Source organism: Acanthaster planci, linkage group LG02, assembly GCF_054643075.1.
Source record: "Acanthaster planci isolate LZ-2023a linkage group LG02, COTS_SCS, whole genome shotgun sequence".
Lineage (NCBI taxonomy): Eukaryota > Metazoa > Echinodermata > Asteroidea > Valvatida > Acanthasteridae > Acanthaster > Acanthaster planci.
In genome coordinates, this window is record NC_141778.1 from 19,998,152 (window position 1) to 20,015,144 (window position 16,993).

The 16,993-nt window shown below is 39.6% G+C and overlaps 1 long non-coding RNA gene across 1 annotated transcript; it reads right to left on the minus strand.

Annotated features, from left to right (window-relative positions):
- Positions 1-1,692: 1,692 nt before the first annotated feature.
- Positions 1,693-16,242, minus strand: LOC110979753 (uncharacterized). The gene is made up of 3 exons (XR_002598245.2): positions 16,090-16,242; positions 13,059-13,187; positions 1,693-12,690 (listed from the first exon to the last, which is right to left on the minus strand). It is a non-coding gene; the product is annotated as an uncharacterized LOC110979753 (long non-coding RNA).
- Between the last annotated feature and the right edge of the window lie 751 nt (positions 16,243-16,993).

Below are 16,993 nucleotides of genomic sequence, written 5' to 3' on the forward strand. Positions count from 1 at the left end.
AACCTTGCACTTGTGCTTTGACCCATCCAAGTACAATGCATTAAAACGTCAATTGCGGAAAAGAAAAAAAGAATTCTGAAATGAGTGTACATGCCCTCCGTGGAACAAATAAGGAAATTTGTGTTTACACATAATCTGGCGTCAATTGGTTAAAGTTGCATGGAGTGACTTCAATTAATCGAGTCAACTCATTAACAGAGGACTTTCCAGCAAGTTGGATATTTTCTACAAGATAAAATGTGGATTGGATTACTGCTTTATTGTTAACTGAAGACATTTTTCAGTTAAATATAGAGTTTTTTGGAAAAGACTCAGCATTGGAAATGTATATTGATGGGAAAACATAGTTTACAAGTGTGATTACTGTTTGCCCTTATCTGCAATAAGAAATGAACAGTAACTTGGAGATGAATACAGACATGTGCCTGGTATTTTTTTATTTTCAAAGGTATATAATTGAAAAAGCTTTTTTTTTGTTTAAATATAAAGTGACAATGTAGAGCTATATGTAGTCTACAGTGGCACATTATGAAACACATGATGATACACATGATGATATAAGTTAGATTCATAGTTGCGCTGAAGATAGAATGAGATGGCCCATGCGAACTGGGCCATTGGTAATACTTTCTAGGCTGTATTCTGTTATGGCATTCATCACTGCCCTGCATTTTACATATAAATGATATTTCAGGGGTAAAGAAAACCCCGCATTTAAAACGTTTGCCAAGGCCTTAACATGGTCATGGTATACATGGAACTGATGACTTTTTAATATGTCAGTGTTTCACTTCAAAAGGTGACTATATTGACTCTCCAATTCCCCTCTCCCCCCAAAAGAAACGACCACAGTAGTAAATGTAGTAGTGCGTATACATGTGTTAAACATGCTGTTCATGAAGTGCCACTGTAAACATTTTTTATTTGTAATAAAATCTCAGTATTGGGTGGTTTGCTTTCTTTTCTTTGGGGTCTGCTGTCCATTTGGCAAGTTTCTGAGCTGCAGTTGCAACTTCGCAGTTAACTTTCCGATTGTACATTAAGTTGGCAGCGTTTTCAAACATTTTTGAAGATAAATACACTAAATATTAATTTATATGATTTTTATGAATTGCTACATTTATAACAAATAGTATTAGTTGAGTGGATTTTGGGAAACTGAAATGTTTTAGAGCATTGGTTTACCTTGAAAGCTGTAAGAAGCAATCATTTAATACATTGCAGAAACATGGGGAAATGGACAGTAGATCCTCTGTGTCAATTCGCCCTAGCCCCAATGAATACACTGCATCAAAAACTACGAGTTTTCTGCCCCACATGCTCGCTTGCAGTTTTTTTTTTCTTTAAGAAGTAATTAATGTCTGTAGAGGGCGCTATATAAAAATTCATGTTGCTTCTTGTAAATACGGCTGTTTCACAATGGTGCGCCTTTCACATTGCAACACATTGGCCAATCAAAATGTGCAAAATTGCGTGTTTGGAAAGGGTCAACAACTTTCGCGCCTTAAAATTGGCCAATGTGTTGCAAACTCTTGGTGGCGCACTATTGTGAATTGCCCGTATTGATGCAGTGTTCAAAAACACCATTGACTAATTGCAGGTGGGCGTAAAAGGTTAGAATTTATTACTTAGAATAAAAGTGGATACATGAATAGAGGGGGTTAAACAAAGTAAAAAAATTACTAGTAGATGTAACTTGAGTTTCAATAAATGTATTTTATTCAATGGGAAACTCTACTCTTGTGTACTCTGCTTAATTAAATTCATGAACTTTGACCGTTGGCTTAACTTTGACCTGACCTTTCAACTTTGACCCGACCTTTCAACTTTGACCTGACCTTTCAACTTTGACCCGACCTTTCAACTTTGACCTGACCTTTCAACTTTGACCTCTAGAGGTGGCCAAAAAAAAAGCCCAATGCATGCAGGCCCCCCCTGCTGCACACCCAAGTGGTGTGTCCCCACCCTACAGACACCTTCAGACCAGGGAGTACCCCGAACTATCTGCACCAACTAGTGATCGCTTTTTCTTCATGTGCACACATTTCCCCACTCTTGAAATCCAAGCATTCATGAATGACTTCAGTTAACTCCAACAGGACAAGGATCACTTGAACTCTTACCATCGGCATTGCTTTTCTATCAAAGTAGGGCATCTTGGTTGTTTATACTCTGTGTTGCTATGGATACCAGTGATCTCTCCATTACTCCCAAGAATTGCTCATTAAAGAGAACCCTCCCACACGGGCTACTCGTCATGATCTTTGCACCCGACATTTCCAGAGCCAGAAGTTACATTCTGTCTTTGAATCAACCAGATGAAGCGTTTATACACCATAACATTTTGCAAGCTTTCTCAGACATTTGACAATGTTGCAAATTTTTAGGGTATGTGTCATAGCCCTTGTTCATGTAAATATCTTCCATGACAACTCCAATACAACCCACACATACTGCGTAAACCATGTTCATTATTTCAAACAGCAGTCAGTATAAACTGAACTTGCCTATTTTTCATGTGAGGACGTCAATTAGCTTACAGAGAGCTGATCCCTCATACAGAGGATTTCAATCTATAAAAATGTACAATGTACGCAACTAAAGTGAGTCCTTTGTAGGACTTTGGGTTAAAAAAAAGCTCACTTTACTGTGACTGAGCCAGTGAGACCGCATTCGCCCTTTGGAAGCTGCACATGCAATTCGTTTTGAAGGGGAAGTTGTACATGTATTTCAAAATGGAAATCTATCATACTTTTACAGGACGAAACAACAGTTGAAATAAGGAAAAATCACTTGCTTTCAACTATTCCTGACTGAGAAGCATTTTCATTTCTACTGTAACTTGGTTCATTTTGATGCGTCAAATTACAAGAGTAGAAAATGGGAAAAACCAATGTGCCATCATTGGTCCTTTTAAAACTTTACGAACACTTATGCAAAGCGTGACCGCTGGTGTTACTATGAAAACTAAATTCTTTTGTTTCTCCAAGCTCTAAATGTTCTTGTTTGGAACAATAAGAAAAAAAAAACACTAACATGGCCAAACTCAATACAATGTTTGCCTTTTTTTTTCCGGTTTTCCCTCAGGTTTCCTCAGTTTCCCCCCTTAGTTGTTTTTTCAGTGTCATGGTTTTTTTTTAGTTTTTGTTTTGATTTATTTTTTTTTTTTTGCTTTCCTTGTTTATTTATGGAGAAGTCTAATGTTGCAATTGCAATTAGGAGCAAACCACACTGCCTCACTACCAGATGAACAGTGTGCAGTGGCATAGCAGTGAGGTTTTTCTCTTGGGCAATTTCCCCAATTGGAGACAGTGCCCCTGTAGGAAGAAAAGGATGGCTATATTTTGGACTTTGTTTTTGTCCAAAGTTGTCTTTTCTTCTTTCTTTTCTCTCTAAATCAGTTAATATTTTCAACAATTCCTTTTCATCCAAGGCACGGCTCCCCATTTCCGGCTATGCCACTGCGGATGCGGCAGCTACCTACCCCTCAGCATCCTCAGAAGCTGTGGCGTCGTGACGACACGGGGATTCTACCAGTCCTGCTCCTGCAACGGCACCCATGGTTAAGCTTAATTGGAGTTTTCATCAATTCAATGCACTGTACAATTGGTTATACATCCTCACTCCTATCAACCCAAAGATAGTGTGTCTTCTAACATGGCAACGTTTGGGGTACACATACACTGCATGTCTACATAACAAATGGATTGTGCATGTGTATAGCTCACATGCAAAGCTGAGGCAGGCCACAAGAAAAGCTGTTTTTTGGGGGGAAGAGAGTTGATGTTAAAACCGTGTTACGTTTCCGCTGGTTTACAAACAACTTTGCCAAGGGTACATTTAATGGAAATAGCTGATATTGTGATAAACGTAAACACACATCGTTGTAAAACTGATATTAAGAATGTTTGAAAACATATCATTTTAAGAATAGCATGTTGGCTTCAATATCAGCTATGTCGACAACCTTTGCCACTGATTCTAGTGCAATATCTTTTATTCATATATAGGGGTGAATTGCCTTCCATTAAAGAGGCACCCTGCACTGTAGAGATGATTTGTTGAATTAGGAGCAGGATAGAATACAATTTAATTCACAGGCCAGAAATGGCATCAGAAGCATTTGGGTGACCTCGTTTTATGTTCCTCCAAGTTTTCTATGGGTTTAAGAAATGATATTACACAGGCTTGTTGACTGTGAGCCACATAACGCAAAACTATATTGCCAATACTACACTCTCTGGCTGGGTTCGCGCGGCTTGTTCTCGTTTGTTCACGAACAAATCCATTTGTTGTTTGTGGGTCTGCCTGGGCTGGTAGTTATGGCAGGCAACATGCAGCATGGCGGCGGCCATGTGCGTTATTTGAGTCTTAATGTTGGGATGGGCTGAATTCTTTTCTATTTAAACAGGAACATCCATTTCTCTGCTATGGAAAATAATTAATGTTAATTTTGCAAAACTTCCCATTGTCTGTGGCTGGCTTTAGAAGCCATTTCTCTCCTTTTTGCTGCTGATCAAAATCAAAATCTCACGAGTTTTTCCGTGTGTTCCTGTAAAACCCTGACGAGGAGGTGGTGTGTGATCCTGTGTCGAGAACAGTTTTCTTCAGTCGTGTTCGCGCCGTTTAAGCGTGAGAACAAGAAACCTGTGTCAAGAACAGGCCGCCCGAACTCGACCTCTTGGTTTAAAAATCCATTGTACGTTGGTCAAAGCTTTATCAATGCACAGAATTATTTGACATGCACATACATGTACATGTCCATGCCTTTTTGCATTTATTTACAACCAGCAAGTGGCACACCAATGGCAGACAATGCTTAATATTTGAAGCACTTCATGCAAACTTACATGTAATCATTTTTTTTAACTGTCCACACTGCAATTTGAAGCGACATGATCAAATGAATCTTTTATTCCGATCTCTGATCTGATTGTGCAGTTTTTCGTGGGGCCAGCCTCAGCTTTAGATACAAGACATAAAGTGACTTATGACCTCAAATTTTGTTTTAAAATGAGCCTCTTTGATAAAAAAAATGTGTGGCTTGGTCCATTTGTAAATGTTACATGCACATCTAAGTTATTTCTTGGTGAAATATAATTGGCTTAAAGTTACAAAAAATAGCCTTTGGCTCACTTAACTTTGTTACATCAAACCATTAAAGGATAATTGCTTACCCCCTCAAAAAAATATATATATATTTAATGGGATGGAAAAAATGGAAGTTTTGTTCAAAAAGTAGCAGCATTTGGAAAGGGTACCCTCCCAAAAAGGAAACAGGTTACAATAATTGACTGATCTTGATTGGTTTGACAAACAGATACAATTTCTTAGGTTCTGTGCTCTAAACACCTTCTGTGGGTGTCAAGACACAAGACACATGTATATTCCCACCATGCCATTATTACCATGCAGTATTTTAAGTGCAAAAAGAAAGAGCTTCTTCTTTCATTAAGTTTTGTATAAACTTCCATGCTTTACAAAACAATACATCAGGAAATCATCATGGACATATTCATTTAATTTTAGATTCCAACTATTGGATCAAGCCACTGGACCACAATCTTGATCAATTCAATGCACAGCAGCTTTGCGCACTTCATTTTAACTGTAATCCTATCTTTACAGTCCTGACCCTCAGATTTGGTTGATGAGATCCCGTTTGGAAGCTACGTGTATTTTGTATTATATTTGATATGCATGTGTTCTTACCCAATGTCACTTTTTGTGTCATAAAAGAGGTCTTTTCCTTTTACATTTGACCAACATAAATTCAGTGATGTAAGGGCTGGTTCACAAACTTGTCACAACAGTGCACAAAACAATTAAAAGCGGGTGATATCCAAACTTTTAAACAGTGGGAGCTTAGTGCTGCATTTGATTGTCGATAGCACGGATTGCCACGGTACACCTGCGTGTACATTTGCAACCATTGCCTCAACCGGTTGGGTATTTTGCCTACTGCGTCACTGAAAAAAAAAATGCATGGAGCTGGTTAGTCTTCAGTCTTTGGCAATACAAGTGCAACAGGTCCCAAACGTTCTCCACCTATTGACATGCAATGTTTGCTGCTGAGACAGGATGCTGACCAAGAAGACGATTTACATGCTCTGATTAGGAGTTACTCTTTTATGACAACTGACTGAGTACAAACAAAAGATCACATAAGGTAGAGAGTCCTTTCTTGTGTCTTTTGCCACAAAGCGTCAAATTGGTGATACTTTTGGTGATGAAAGTGTACAATCAAATACATTTTATTCATTTTTTGTTTCATTTGCAGAAGTTCAGTTTTGAACTTAACTGACATTTTCACAGGATACTTTATCAATGGTTGACTATCACAATCATTTAGCCAAACTTGTTTCATTTTATGATCTGCACCCCACACTGGGCAAATGTCAATCTACAAAAACAAACTGTTCTGCTGCTTTTGTTTTCTGAAATAATTTCAATTTGCATCATCTGCATGTGGACTATAATTTTTTTTTTATTTTTTTTTAATGATCACACTTTGAAGATTTGACATTTAGGTGAAGAACTGTTTGGGACATGTTGCGTGTTACTAAAAAAACAGTTTATCGTTTGGGCCAAGTAAACCAAGCTATTTATGGACCTGAAAGATGACTCAAGACTTAAACAACGTACTACAGTTGAGGTAGGATGACACCATATGACAAGATCTTGTGAATCTGCTGGCATGTAAGGTTTGCCTTGCTTTACCTGTGACTGATATACACTTACAGTAAATGAAATGACCGTCACAGAATCAGGGATTTCTTATTCGCTTCTGCTACACAGCAAAGCATGTGAATATCAATACTTGGCATCCACTATGGCACATATGCACTCCAGGTTCTAGCAAATTGTATTTGGAACAACTGTGGCTCAGGTGCAGACGGCATTACAATGTGCTATCACACTACACTGTGCTGCATTCAAGCACTCATGATCACTGCAACTCTGACACAGGTGGGAGTTTTATCCATTGATGTGCCTTGTATCATTCGATGTGATGCCTTTTTCATTAATGACGGCAGCTAGATACAGGCTGTTTCTCTCAGTCCTGACAATCAGGTTTGTCTTTGGATGTAGCAAGTCACAAACATGACTTCTCAGAGCACTGCCAATGGCTTGATTTTACATGTGGTTAGTTTCCAGATGTTTGGAAAACAAGCTACGAGGGAACAACTTTTGAGTTCCATATTCCAGAGTGACACTGTCACTGAAAGACAACTCAGAGCAGATTTCAAGTGTAGCAATATATGGTATTAAAAGCCAGCACTTTCACCAAATTTCACTGTCAATACCTACATCAAGAATTTCCCTACAACTCAGGTCATCTTTCAGGTAGTCTTTTCCTTTCTAAGGGCCCATTTACACAGACAAGTGGTGGCAGGATTCCATGTTGTAACAATATATAGGCCTACACTGGTTTCCTATGAGACTGTTTACACTGAGAGCAGACAAATTGTACAAGAGGATGACAGACTGCTGAATTCAGAAACCTGAATGATCTTTGTGCTGAAAAAACAGGTTCTGGCCAATCAGTGGACTTGTTAGGTATGACATCACAGACTGGCCAATCAGTTGCTGGGCGAGAGTGGACATACACTCACTGTGCCCTCAATTCTTGGTATGGGAACCACTGGAATTGTTGGAAGTCACCGATGTAACCATCTGCATAACGTATGGATTTTCTGGAAACGTATGTCATTGCATAACAAACCACGTTTCTGTTGCCACTCGTCAGTGTAAATGGGCCCTCATCACACAGTATTGCCAAAGACTGAAGACTACATGCACAAAGCCATTGGATCTTATTACACAGACATACAGGCAGCATGACTCCTAGCCATGAGACACACAATTTGGGACTTTGGGTTCAATGGGCAAGATGTGAGGATGTACAACCTTGTCAATCAGTGCATGAATTGATCCTCCAAACTCCAATTAAGCTTACCATGGATGCCTTTAGGCAGGACTGGCTCCCCGTGTCTGACACCACAGCTTCTTGTCAGGATGCAGAGGGCATCTTGTCCACCGCATCCATCATCTGGCAAGGAGGCAGTATGGTTCCCAATCTCTGCACGACTTCTCCTTGTAAATTCAAGAGTTTGGCCTTTCTTTCTTTTCTTTTGCCTTGCTGTTCCTGTTTTGATACTACAGAATCTTGTAGATTTTTTTTTTAAATGAGCAGGATATTTCATTTTCAATTCAAATTGTTTAGATGAACTTTCAGTTTACAACGGCTTCTCAATCAGGAATAGGTGTAAAGATAAAGTTTTGGCTTTTTGGGAATACAAATCAGAGTATCTCCATGGCAGCAGGACTCTTTTTGGATACTGGCTTTGAGATTAAGAATGCAGTATTTTTTGCAGTTACAAGAACCATTTTATGAGTGAATATTTTACAAAGGATTTATATAGAGAACATGTGCTTCCAAAAGCAGAATGGTTGGTTTTCATGAGTTTATGTCAGTGGCAGTTACATGGCTCAAAGATAAATCAGAGCGAATTTCTGGCACGGAAAGTAAAACTACCACACCTTTTTCTTTTTGTTAATGATTATTAATTTTGTTAATGCTCTCTCTTTGAGACGTTTTTTTGGGGGAACATGGTAACACAATACAATGCAGATCAATCTAGGAGTTGCACAAGGAAGTTATCAACATGAACAGGAGTTACGACACTTGTCCCAAAATTCACAACACTGAGAAACATCAGAGATAACTCACAAAAAGTTAGCGTGGGTAAACATCTCCTCTGTCTGGCTCAAAACACGATGCAACTGTGGACATCTGAAGTTGTGGGCGTCGGATCAAGAGTAGGTGTAAGAGTTATCCCTCAATTCGCAACCCTAAGAGTGCAGGATGGATTCATTGGTTGCCATGGTAACACATCGTACAAGCAGCCTCGATGCCAGCTCCTTTGAAGGAAAGCAAGCCAACTGTAAGAGCACAAGTGATCCTTATCTATTGCAGTCAACTGAGGTATCCATGATTGCCCAGACAACAAGAAGCAGGAAGAAGGCGCACACACAAAGAACAGCCAACCACCAGCCGATGACAGACAGCAGGGGTGACTCACCAGGCCTGTCGGTGCCTGCAGGGCGGGGAACACCACCCGGGCGTGCAGCAGGGGGGGCCTGCATGCATTGGGCTTCGAGTGATTTTAGGATGGAATGCCTGTAGGTGAAACATGAAGTAATAGATTGTTATACATTGTTACATGAATTGGGTTGTTTATGATGGCATAAATCGTACAATCAGCACCAGAGATAGAGACAGGCAATCATATCTTTGGCAGCGATTAATTGGGGAGAGTAATTAAGATTTTGGTATTCTCCATGATGCCCCTGTGAAAGAAATAGGCCTCCATGTACTGGCATGTACATCCACTCTAACCTTCGGACTTCTAGCCAAAAATCTCTAAACAGGAATATACATGCATTAACTGACAGTTTGAATTTGGAATTCTGAAGAAATTTGTGGTATTGAGTGACTTTTTCCTCAAAAATGGCAATTAAGAGTCAGACTAAATGGATGTTTTTATGTTTGAGGTACATGCTGGTGCTGATTATACGAGACAAACGTAATATGTTGGGCACAAGATTGGTCAGGTAAAAGGGGAGACTAACATTTAGTATCAGATGCACCACTGGACGAAAAAAGGATAAAATACTGTGATAATGTGATCAAGAGTAACCTTGAAAAATGAACCAAGTGAAAACAAAAACAAATTTTTGTTTAGATTTTGTTTGACTTAGTAATTCAAAAATTGTACATTTCATACTGAAACAATTCCATAAGTTTATGAGTCATGAATACTCTAAAAAAAAAAGAGATGCTTTTGAAACTCTCCTCCCTCCTCCCAAAAAAGGAAATCTGAATCAGTAGAAATGAAAAATGGCAGTTTGTTAAAGTCTTCCTACTTGCAAAAACAAATACAATTAACAAAATAAAGTCTCCCTTCCTTGATGTTTGTCGAATATGGTGACAAAGCTTGGCAAAAAGTTGTCTTTTTGTTTGTTTGTATGCCACGCTTCAGATTAGTTCTAGTAGATTTTCAGTTTGGTCAAGTTCTGGGGGATTCTTACTCTCCTCGTGTATGTTAATATCAAGCTCCAGTATTTTGCACTACTGGTACAGCCAAGGAAAGTGCAAAATAAAACAAGTATTGTTTCTATCTGCATTGGATACACGGAGACTAATTTAAAAATACGCTTCAGTGACCAATGACCAATCTTGTACCCAATGAAAGTATTACCTTACAGGCATTGTTAAAATCACCTCCAACTATCTTTTGCTCAATGTAACCGGCTCCCACAAAAAACATTTTTGGCTTGATGCCAAAGAACATCGCCAAGCAATAAATATTATTCTATAACATTGTGTAAATTGATGACATTGCTGCGGAAATTTCTCAGATTGAGATTTCTTAGATCTGTGATGGAAGTCAGAGTGAGGAAAGTCCAAGTGGTGCGGTACTGATTTCAATCTGATTCAGGATGATAATTGAAAAGAAAGTAGAATACAACTAATAATAATTTGTTTAAAAATGGGAGATCACATGTGCTGGTTGGAACCATGCAAACCAAAGCAAAACTCCCCTGAAGTAACAAGCTGGCTTTTGTAGGAGCCCAGTTACCTTGATGATGACTTGATATTAAGGTATCATTTTGACAACACCTTCAGGCAGTCAACAATTACATCAATCATTCTTTTAAGTTTAGAGCACTTACATTTGATCAACATCAACAGAAACTCTCAATTTTTTTTCAAGTGATTAAGAGGGTACTGTCCTCAACATATTTTACAGAAAAGGACAAAGCTGTGGAGCCGAATTAGAATTCTGGTATAAGAAAGAAGAAAGAAAATAATTGAAAGTCTTCAAGGAAATTGTTGACTGCCTTTCAAGTGAATGTCTTTCCATCTCAAGCTGTGTCTAATACTCCACCTCTCCTGCCCTTGGCTGCCCTGAAACTTTGGGACCATTTTCATTTTTTAACCCATTTTGCAACGAAAAAGTCTGCAAGACAGTCTGAATTCAATTTCGAGTCACTCTGACGTATCACTTTGTCTCAGCTCACGATTACATTGTGCTCATTAACTAGGAAAGAACGACTTAAAGGCTTTGGCCAAATTGTAAGGATCATCCTTCAAACACCTGCGTTAGAGTACATGTAGGCCTACCCAAGGATGATTATGTCTACCAAGAAAACCTTCAGTGATCCTAAAGACACTCAAGACAGGAGAGGTCAAGTGCTCTTTGACATATTCTAAGAGTTCAAGTTCCATGCTGTGTTTGATTGTCCATGGCAGTATATGCCTCAAATTGCCAAGAGTCAGTTCATTTATGGCATTCATGTCATCACATCCCAGTAGGCTGTGGCAGCACGCATCCCAAGCATCTCCTTAGCAACTGTTGCATCTCCCAAACACACTTTGTTCCTTCCTTGAAGCAAGTCATGGTATTGATCATTCATCAAACCAATGTCTGAAAGGGCTCATCGACAAACTTGGTCTCTCTCAATCCAGCTTGGAATGCATCATAGCCATTAGCAGAGGGGAGATGGGCAGAGGAGATGTGTTCAAAACTGAGGTCATCTCCACAGTCACTTACAGGTACATGTAGGTGACCTGCATAAACCACTCAATACATCCTGTGAGAGTTAACATCAGACAAACTGTGCAACAAAATCCTTATGCAAGGATGTTACTGTGCTTGATGGATTGGTCTCAAGGTCTCAGGGAGTGCGTGCTTCTCCATCTTGCTCAATCTCAGACAAGAAGGGGTTGATCTAAGGCTGACATTGCATTCTCCCCCGTAGTGTGGATGGCTCTTACATTATCCAATTTGGTAGATGCATCATGATAGAGACATCACAAGGCGAGCCGAATCAGGCACATACATGAATGCACAAACAAGCACGTGTCACAACATTCATTGTAAAAGCTGAAACTCCTCCGTGAGAAACTGGCATCAATTACACCAAACTTAAAACACGATCTGCCAAAGTCAAGTTGATTCTTTCATCATATCTACTTCTGAGTGTCCTGTCACTGGCAGCAAAAGAGGGATGGAACTGCAGGCAACAAACGACTGTTTCCTGGGCCCAAGCAATACTGTATGTACATGTACCAGTGAGTTGGACCTAAGGGGGTCTGAGGGTATTCCCTATATAGTTCTGCTCTAACTGTGCATGTTCATACTACTCAACGTCCACGCTGTGGAATGGCAATGCTGGTGAAGAAATCCAAATGTCCATAGCCCACATCATCAAATCAGCATCGGTACATCAAGAAATCCACACTGGGGGAGCTGTTATGCACATCTGTTTGGTCAGGTGACAGTTTGGACCAACAGTGAGCTTCAGCAACGTGTAGTGACCTTCAGCAACTTGTAGTGACCTTCGGCAACTTGTAGTGACCTTCAGCAACTTGTAGTGACCTTCAGCAACTTGTGGTGACCTCCAGCAACTTGTAGTGACCTTCAGCAACTTGTAGAGACGATCAGCAACTTGTAGTGACCTTCAGCAACTTGTAGTGACCTTCAGCAACTTGTAGTGGCCTTCAGCAACTTGTAGTGACCTTCAGCAACTTGTATTGGCCTGCAGTGACTCCTCCAGTGTCGCTGAAGAATTCTTCTTTCTTGAATGTTGATTCATGAACATCAACACTTGGCAAGAGTTCTGTGCATGTATCGAAAGGAAGGTAAAAAGATTACTAACGGTAAATGAAAAAATATCAACTGAGATAGATTGGCTAAAATTATTACCCTTGTGGGACATACATGTATGTATTTGGTGACAAGATTTACAGCTTTCCAGCTCAGGCACAGCTGTACTGAACAGGTTTACTGTAGTGAGGGCACAGCTAAAATAGTTTGGGCGACAGGCCTTGACCTATAAAAACAAAACACTTCTTTCATTTCACAATGTAATTTACCACAAGTCAAGAGGTGGTTTCAAAGTTAACTAAGTTGAAAGGCAAGTTAACTTGAAGGGAAACTCTAATGGCACTTGATACAGTATGTGGGGTGACAATCTGCCAATCTCACCTTTACAAAGCTGGTTCTGTGATGCTGATCAACTGCAGAACACTATCACAAAAGAAGCTAACATGCCATGGCTATTTCTCCAGTCTGTGGTAGTAGGTGCCTCAATGATGTACATGTAAGTGGCTCATACTGGAGTAAAAAGAAAAGTCGTATACATCTAATCACTTTTTTACTCTGGGGAAAATACCAGTGAGAGACAGAGAGAGAACAGGGAAGGTGTTAGTTGATGTGAAGAAAGGATTAGGAGAATGACCAGATCTAATGGGTTCATATTCAAATCGCCTGGATCAGCAGGCAAGAGGTGTCATTTTACAGCTTGTACGTGTACACGTTGTCTGGTTCCCAGACCAAGCAGATTCCGACTGTGTTTGGCATTGGTCAACTATCTGGAGTTAATCACTGTAGTAAACGAATGGCCCAAATCAAAACTAAAATTTCACAGACTTCTACAAACTTGAAATCGCCCCATTAAAAGTAATACATTTGTTGGTTGATGTGGTGAGTTTATTACTATTACTGGTTTATTTCCATCTCGTTTTGTAGCCAATAGGCTAAATTGTACGGTGGATACATACAGGTATAATACTAGATTAACATTTTTTTTAAAAATACATATTTTAAATGTATTTAAGGAAAGACAAATCTTACACTTAACTTAAGAAAAAGGGGATAAAAATTTAAGAGTTTTAAATTTAAAATTTCCCACCATTCCATTTGCCTAACTCAATACTTCATGAAAATCATGAAAGACAAATATTAGTTACTAGATGCAAGTTAATTGCTCATTGAGTTGCAATTGGACCTGGTGTTCATATTTAAAAGCACACACAATATTCATATGAATATTATATATGTTTTTATATGATAAAAAACCAAACGAACATTAAGAATATGTCCACCAGTCTAGGTTAATGGTTTAAATTTCGTCCAAAATATGGTACAAGGCTGTTATAAAATCTGTTAGTTGCGCTGCTATGTTCATCAATAACTCGGGAAGATCTGAGGGCCATCCCGTGACTCAATTTGATGTAGGGAACCACTGACTGAATTTATCAGACTTATATAGGCCTTAAGAGCAATTCTTCACACAAACTTGTCCGTCTGTGGTAAAGCGACTGGAGGCCCAATAAAACTAGCGCTTGATCGTAACTAACATACATGTACTTGTGAGTGATCCATACACGAAAAAGGGATTTCTTTGGAGGCATTTTCGAGGAGTCTCCACTTTTTGGATTGACCATTGTGGGGCCCAGGACATACGGTATATATACACAATACACTTTGTGAAACTGTTTCTATGGAGTAATATTATGTTGAAAATATCAAAAGTGAACTGAACTGAACTGAAACTGAGGGAGTCCAGTACAGTAGACTGGGGCCAGTCTACCTCCAGAACTGTGGGGTCCAACGTCCACCCCGCTCCCACAAACCCCACAGAAAATGACCCTTTTTCGCCATAGGCTCTGCATGACGTTTAACAGGACACAGAAAGTGGCTGCAGCCAAGTTCCATGTCTGGTGTATCGATCACAGCTGTAGTCAACCATTTGGTCGTAGCTCGTCTTCGCAAGTATACACAAGTGAAATGCATGACTTTCGGACAAAGTTCGGGAAATATTTGCACCTTTTTTTGGAAAACGGCATGGTATACAGGGTTTCCCCTTAGCGGTCACCTACTAGCCAAATGTGAGTGAAAACATTCATAGGCAAGTCAAAACACTTCCCTCAGTCTTTCGGCAGGCTAGTTACAATATGTACACGTTCCATGTTTTTCTGATGTGATTAAAATCTTTACCTTCAAATTTCAAATCTTTACCTTTTGTCTGTCATTTATTTTACTTTATTTTATTGGAATCAAATAAATATCGCTTCTCACTCGCACCTGGAATCCCGTATTGTGTGCTGGGACTACAAGTACATTGTACCTAGTACCTATCATCAACGCATCGACGATAGTTTCTCTAGTAGTCAGTGACCTCTATACATGACCAATATAATTAACATACAATTCGTACTGGGAACCAGATACCAAAAACCGATACTGCATCCATAGACTGGTGCAATCCGGTTCATAAGTGACCTCGTTGTACCACTGATCGCAAGCCCCTCATTGGACAATCATGCCGGGTGATTGAGTAGGGAACGGGAACCAGTCTACCCATGAACCACGATCACCCCATGTGATAGCATGGGGTGATATTAAGAAACGTCTTGGTGGACCAACTTTCTCAAGTAAAAAACCTAATTTAATTGTTTTTTTCACACATTTCATGGGTTGGTAAAAATCTCTGCAGGCTAGTAAAAATCACAATTTACTAGCCCAGCGGGCTACTGTCAGGCAAAAATAAAGGGCAAGCCCTGGTACAGTGTATATACATTAAGCTACATGTACAGGGGCCTATAGCCCAGGTTGATGACGTTTACATTGCATTGCGACTAACGTCCACGGTATGAAAGTCCTCGTACAATGCGAAATATTTTTAAACAGTTTTTCTCACATTTTTACCTGACGAAGACACCTCAAAATGTCATTGACAAGCACCTTGTACATGTAGGCCTATCCTGAATTCCATAAATAAATGCTGTGTTGAAATTACTAAATATGCCTGCGAACAATGTATTTTGCAGGAAATTCTGCGAAACTCTTAAACGTTAGTCGCAATGCAATGTCATATGAATGTAGGCCTAGATGTGACAGACATCGTCCAACCTGGCCTATCTTACATAGAACTCTTGGGGGAAATGGAGCAGCATTTTTTATGGGTATACAACAAGAATAATAAAATCCCTGTTCGTACCATGTTAAACTTCATGCAGAGCCTATGGCGAAAAAGGCTCACTTTCTGTGGGGTTCGTGGGGGAGAGGGGCGGACGTCGGACCCTACAGTTCTGGGGGTAGACTGACCCCAGTCTGGGGCTAGAGTAGGCGCAACCAAATGGGAATGACCACGTGCGCCGTCCGAAAACTGGGCCATTGCACGATTCACCTTAAGTAAGACAACACAACACCAGGCAAGGAAAAATTTACATACCTCAAGGTTGTATCAGTTGTTGGAGTACTGTACAGAACTGCATTTGAGTAAATTTGAGTGGCAAAAGTACTCGCAAATCACTGGAAAACAATCTTGGGCAACGTGAACGTGCACATTTCTTTTTTAAAAAATGGCGGAAATGTATGTTTGTTCGAGTACGTTGAAATATGGCAAACCAACAGAGCCAGAATGTGTACTCCACCAAAGTCATGTAGACTGTACTGGAGATCAATGCGCATGATGCATTCCACTAATTGGCTAACTTACGCGTACGTACAGTCATGAATTCGAATATTTGTGAACCCATTGGGTCATTTACAAAAAAGGTGCTATAATCATGACTAACCGAAGACATGCTTCTTTAAATCACAAATTTGGAACTTTTGGCTTTCAACTAGAGGAATGTTTTGTAAATTTTGTTCACAGAAAAGCCTCCAACCTGTGGGCTATTTTGCATAGAGGCGGGCGGCTACATTCAGAGCTGAGGGCATAATTTTACTGCTATTTTGGGGGTGTTAACTGGCAAGTTATCCCCTACAAACTGAAAAGGAAAAAAAAAGATCTTGAAGCCAGTCTTAAATTTCCATTGAATCACGGGAGGTCAACCTCTTCCAGAGAGCCTCTGTCTCTGTCTGATTTTGTACCGTCTTCTACTACGGGCGCGTATTCCAGTGAAAAACCAAACACCAACTCGACTCATTTCTTTCTTTTTCGTAGTTCTGTTTTTTATGGGGGCGGTTACTTCTTGTTTTGATTTAGTTGTTATTGCTCTTTTTGTTTTAAATTAATTTTTTGGGTGATGGGTTTTCTCGAGTTCTAACCAAGGCTTATCTTGCCCATATTGTCTGAAATTTTCACCCCTTCCAAGTTCAAACTAATAAGATATATTATGCTTCCTGTTTAA